Source organism: Canis lupus, chromosome X (genome assembly GCF_048164855.1).
Source record: "Canis lupus baileyi chromosome X, mCanLup2.hap1, whole genome shotgun sequence".
Lineage (NCBI taxonomy): Eukaryota > Metazoa > Chordata > Mammalia > Carnivora > Canidae > Canis > Canis lupus.
The window spans coordinates 95,863,159-95,869,480 of record NC_132876.1 but is presented as its reverse complement, the minus strand read 5'-3'; the positions used below and the strand labels follow the sequence as shown (position 1 = coordinate 95,869,480).

Sequence of the window (6,322 nt, the reverse complement as noted above, 5' to 3'; positions counted from 1 at the left end):
CACTGATGTTATCGGAGAGCTGTGTCATAATTCTAAGATTTTATTGGATTCTAGTATTTTACAAATATTAGAGATGACACTCATTAAATACTACACTAGATTAAACATGAAAATTATTATCCTCATTTTAATACAATTTTAATGCTATAAATGCCAAAAGGATTAACTGGATGTGTGAATAAGTCACTACTAGATGTTCACTCAGACAAAATTCACACAGATTTTTTTCAGGGACTGAAATTATACATGCTTTCAGATATAAAATAGACCAGTGAATCCATGGGCATTCTCATTTCTTAGAGAATTAATCAACTCAAATTGTTAATGTTACAAGAAGTTTCCATTTGTATTTCTATCCATGAAGGATAAAATTTTACCATTTTAAATAAAACAAAGGATAAAGAATTATACCTGGCCCTGGACCATTATCTCATACATAGATTTCCAATAATTGTTTTGCTGAGTCCAGCTGATTCCACCATAAAAACTGCTTATTAGAATACAAAATCAACCAGTCACCTAATTTGAGTATATTCTTTTTACTACAGATTGTTCATTTAAGAAACAAGATTGTTTTAAATTATGGCACTCCTTCACATCCAGTTGTAATCTCTTTGATCAAATCAAACTCTAAAAATTCATCCATTTTTTTCCCTCCCATGAACATTTGGCAGTCTGTTGAATTATGTTAGGCATCTTATCTGTAAATCTGTATGTGATACCTCTTTTAGCAGAAATCTAAGCATTTCTTAATCTCTTCAATGCTATAACATTTTCTCTTTACTCATAAATAATCTTTTTGAGTACCTGGATTTGCAAAAAAGAAAACATGTTTGTATCACAGATTTACATACTAAAAAAGATACTTACGTGTGTATATGTGTGTGCATCTGTGTAACTATTTGTGTGTGTGTTCTATGAACACAACATTGAACTCCTATTCTGTGTAAGACAGGTTCCTAAGGGCCATGGTAGCAAAAAGCCATATTTCTTTCTTTGTAATTATGAATAATTGACATAGATTCTAAATATTTGCATTTTAAAACTATATTTTCCTCTATAGTAATGCAATATAAAATTAAAAGAGATAGTTTCCATATCCATTATGTTGCCACTTTGTTGTTAAAATGGCAAAAAATTGGTTCAGAAATCAATAATTTGTACCTGCAAACTTTGACATGCAATGCCCCAAAACAAGAGTGAAGAGTAAAATAATTTTAAGCACCCAAAACATTTACACAATATTCCAAGAGGAAACTCGTGTTCTCCTTGAATGGCAACATAATGCACGGGTGAAGAACTGGGCTACCTGGCTTCAAGTCAAGGCTTTCCCAATTTCTAATTCTAAGGAAAAGCAGCTAAATTAGTTTTATATAGTGCCAAATTCAAATTATCTTTGCAAATTTTAAATTCCTCAACCATTTTAATTCTAGTTACCATGCACCTCCATCTTCCCTTGCATTCTCTTGAACTATGTTGAAGTATTTACATATAAATATATGTAATTCTCTCAGCTCAGTATAGTAGACAGGCAACATTAGCTATTTTATTTAATTAAATTAATATGCTCAATTAAATATTTCACCAGATAATCTCAAAAAATTTCAAAATATGTTGTGTTGCCTCATTTTTTATTAATGATATGCATAAATCATAATGAAGGGTAGATTCTGATAAGTCAAATAGAGCAAGATTTTAAAATCTGGTTTACAATCAGCAGAGAGCAGATTCTTCTAAGAACTTGAAAACAGAGGGTGAAAAAGTTTTTTAAAAAGTAAAAATCTCAAAAGCAAAAGAAAACTGCTATGACTCACATATTCACATAAAAGTTGAATAGATTTGCATAAGTACTATACTATTTTAGACAGAAGAATAGTAAATAGGGGCGCCTGGGTGGCTCAATGGGTTAAGTGTCTGCCTTGGGCTCAGGTCATAATCCCAGAGTCCTGGGATCCAGCCCCCTCATCAGGCTCCCTGATCCATGGGGAGCCTGCTTCTCCCTCTCCCTCTGCCTGCTACTCTGCCTACTGTGCTCTCTCTCTCTCTCTCTCTCTCTCTGTCAAATAAGTGAACAAAAATATTTTTAAAAAAGAAGAATAGTAAATATAAAACAGAAGTATTGCCATTCCAAATTCCTTCATCCATGAAAAGCATAGTCAGTCCATCATGGCAAGATAACACTTTAAATGAGAACATAATATCATCCTCTCCACACAGCTCAATGTATCTGATTTAGGGTATTGGCATTAGATACACAGAATCTAGAACCACGCTTTCTCATTTGAGTCCTTCCTAGCTGTTACTTAACATCTTTGTGCCCTAGTGTTTGCTCAGAAAATAAATTATTTACTTCAAAGGATTGTTTTGAACCATAAATTAAGGAAATAGAACTATGTAAATGCAACTGCTATAATTTACTCTCAAATAATTGGATTTGACAGTAAGATGAATCAAATTTTCAGGTTAAAATATGTTACAGATCCTCCCCTGGCCCACCCCGGCAGGTTATCTTGTGACTGAGGCTGTCGCTTCTTCCTCCCTGGAGCGCTTGGAACCTGCCTAGCCGCGATGCGTCTCTTGGTCGCCGCGTTCCTGCTCCTGGCGCTCGGCGCCTCGGCCCTGGCGGAGCCCGTGCATTTCAAGGACGGTGGTTCTGCAGTTGGAGTTATAAAAGAACTGAATGTGAACCCATGCCCTACCCAGCCTTGCAAACTGCACAAAGGCCAATCTTACAGTGTCAATGTCACCTTCACCAGTAATATTCCATCTCAAAGTAGCAAAGCCGTGGTGCATGGCATCGTGTTGGGCGTCGCAGTTCCCTTTCCCATTCCTGAGGCTGATGGTTGTAAGAGTGGAATCAACTGCCCCATCCAGAAAGATAAGACCTACAGCTACCTGAACAAACTGCCAGTGAAGAACGAATACCCCTCTATAAAACTGGTGGTGCAGTGGATGCTTCTGGGCGACAACAATCAACATCTCTTCTGCTGGGAAATCCCAGTTCAGATTGAAGGCTAGTGCTGTTTAAGCCAGTATGTCCATCTGGGGGTGAGAGAGCACAAGTGGAGGGAGGGCAGGAGAAATCCAGTCTAACCTAAATCCGTGCCATAAGATGAAAGGAATTTCCACACCACCATTTTATGCTTCTCAGCCTCCAGAAGGTTCCAGACCTTGTTTCCTGAGAGCTCAGAACTATTGCCCTTGTAATATCTTCTTTGAAGGGTTAGAGGGAAGAAGAGAGAGGGAGGGAGAGGCATGAATTTAATTGTCCTCAGTGTTTCTTGCTGTTGGAATACGGAGGGTCCAGCTGGTCAGGACCCAAATGAGGCTGCATAGGGCCCTTGGATGATTTGCCCTCGGGTGATCAGCCTTTGCAGCGGAGGACGGTTCCCAACCTCCCCCACCTCCTGGGATATTACATCCGCAAGTTCCTCATCTCCAAGTGCCTCCTTGAGTTCCATATATTGGGCCAGCAAGTCGGCTGACCTGTGACAGCACCTCCAGCTCTGCTGCTTCAACAACAGTGACTGGCTGTCCAGTGGTGCCCAGCATGTCAAGGGAGGGGACGTGCTCAACCACAGAAACTCACGTCTGAGTGGCCAGTTCTCTATAGTTCTCTCCTGTCTCCTTTTCTGTCTAAGGTGGTTTTCATTAAATGCAGCACTTGATTAGCAGATGTTTGATTTTTTTTTTTTTTAACAACACTAACTTGTGGCCTCTTTGTGCAACTGGAAATGTCCTTTTGAATAAATAAAACTTGGTGGTCTTGTCTTCTGCAAAAAAAAACCAATATGTTACATAAGTATCACAAAAGGCTGACATGTATATAACAATTTTAATTTTTCCTATTAAAAATGGCCAACATTAATCTACTTTTTCTTTTCTATTTTTAAAAATTTTACTTATTTATTGTATTCAATACAATACACAGAGAAACACACAGAGAGAGAGGCAGAGACACAGGCAGAGGGAGAAGCAGGCTCCACGCAGGGAGCCCGACATGGGACTGGACTCTGGGTCTCTAGGGTCACGCCCTGGGCTGAAGGCGGCGCTAAACCACTGAGCCACCCGGGCTGCCCTAATCTACTTTTTCATTTAAAAAATAAGCTTTGACTATATGGAAGCATCATTAAATTGAGACCATTCACATGAGGTGTTTTCCATGTTACCTCTCAAATATTTTTTTTTTAAGATTTTCATTTATTTATTCATGACAGACACACACAGAGAGAGGCAGAGACACAGGCAGAGGAAGAAGCAGGCTCCATGCTGGGTACCCGATGTGGGACTCGATTCCAGGTCTCCAGGATCACATCCTGGGCTGAAGGCGGCGCTAAACCACTGATCCACCCAGGCTGGATGCTCTGCCACCCAGGCTGCCCTCAAAGATGTATTTAATATTCCTTTTTGGCTGTATTTTCTTTCAGGTAACTGGAAATTATTTAGTAAATGACTATTACCAACGTCTGTAGTTTTGTACTTCTCTTTATAACTTCTACATGGGTCCTTGCTCCCAGATTTCCTTGATGTCCTCCTGTCTACAAGTACATTTCTACCATTTGAATGTTTTATTGATCTCTTGTGGATAATTAAATTAAATGAGGAGAGAAATAAAGAATATGTAGTTTTACCATAGAGTCCCATTGTTTTTCACTATTTTTCAGTAAATATTTGGACAAGAAAATACTGTTGGAAAAAATTGAGGATTATTTAAAATATGTTTTTCTAATAATACCCTATTTTTTTCAGTTTTCAAAGAATTAAGATAAATTTTGACTTTTTTTCTAAACAGCTCTGTTAATATTATATAGAGTATCACACTAATTTTAGATATCTTGTATTTTCTGACCATCAATCACCAAGCCATTATGCTAATGATTCTATATACAATTTGAACACATACTTTAATTTTTTTTTTCATACTTTAATTTTTATATCCATAATTTTCACACACTGTTGCATGCCGTTCCAGTGATCCAAATCTTACAAAAACAGGATAACTACATAAATTAATGGTCTGTATCAATAATTCTGCATTGAGGATAAAAAAAGTAGTCGCTTAAAACAATAATTTGTCATTGTTCATGAGTCTGTGACTGAGTTGAAAGTTTTGCTGATCTGGGACAGCCATGACTGATATTGAATGGTTTGCTCATATGTCTTTATTTAGCAAATATGTTGGCCATAGGCTGGTTCTTACAGGATAGTCTTACTCACATGTCTGGATATAGGACAAATAGGTGTTGGCAGGGACAAGTGTGGCTGAGCTACATGTCATTCATCCCTCAACAGGTTAGCTTGGAGGTCATTACTTGATAATGACAGAGTTCCAAGAGAGTGAGTGGAAGCATGCCATAACTCTTGAGTTCTCCATTCATAACTGGCAGGTCACTCTTGCTGAATTCTATCTGTGAAAGAAGTCACAAGAACAACCCAGATCCCTGTGGTGGGAAAAAGACTTTTTCTCTTGATGGGATAAACTACAAAGTCACATTTCAAAGAGGCACAGGTAATGGGAGAGAATAATTTCAGTTATTGTTGCAAATAATCCACAATACCCTCTTTTATAGTTCTTTGACTATTTGTACATTTACCTTTACACACTTATAAAAATTCTACAAGGAGTGTATATTGAGACATTTGGATTTAGAAGTGTAAAGAAATATCTCTTTGATGGAAAAAATAGATCTGCTTTTATTCATACATAAAGTTTGTTATGGATCAGAATTTTATCACCTGGCAAAGTCGGTTTAATTTTTCATTTAATGTCTCTTAGTTACCAAGAAGCTATTTGCAAATAAAAGAACACACTGAAAAACCTTCCTGGTGAATGCATGAGTAAAAAAATAAATGAATAACTATATTTTATCTATTAATGATGTTTTCTCTATTGTGATGCTATTGTATTCTCTGAACTAAATATTCCAGGATAATATAAACTATATAGATGTGCTTTATATTATTTTTTTTACATAAGTTCCATGCCCAACGTGGGGCTTGAACTCATGACTCCAAGATCAAGAGTTGCATGCTCTACTGACTGAGCCATCCAGATACCCCTACAGATGCATTTTAAACAGTATGAGAGGCTTCCAAAATTATTTGTCCTTTCATTGCCATGCTTATATATTATTCTCTGTATTTCAAATACTTGTGCTAATTTAAGAATCCACTAAGAAATTTCCAAATTCACCTAACACAACATAGTATTTAATATTTGGTAAAGTAAGTTGAGCTATATTCAAACATATTCTAATAATCACTGTAGATATTTTACAAGTACAGAAGACATAGGTAGCAAAAGATGAGTTTTGCTGTATTA

At 36.9% G+C, this 6,322-nt stretch overlaps 1 pseudogene; it reads left to right on the top strand.

Moving 5' to 3' along the window:
- The first annotated feature begins 2,487 nt into the window (after positions 1 to 2,487).
- Positions 2,488 to 3,674, top strand: LOC140628203 (NPC intracellular cholesterol transporter 2 pseudogene; annotated as a pseudogene).
- The last annotated feature ends 2,648 nt before the right edge of the window (positions 3,675 to 6,322 follow it).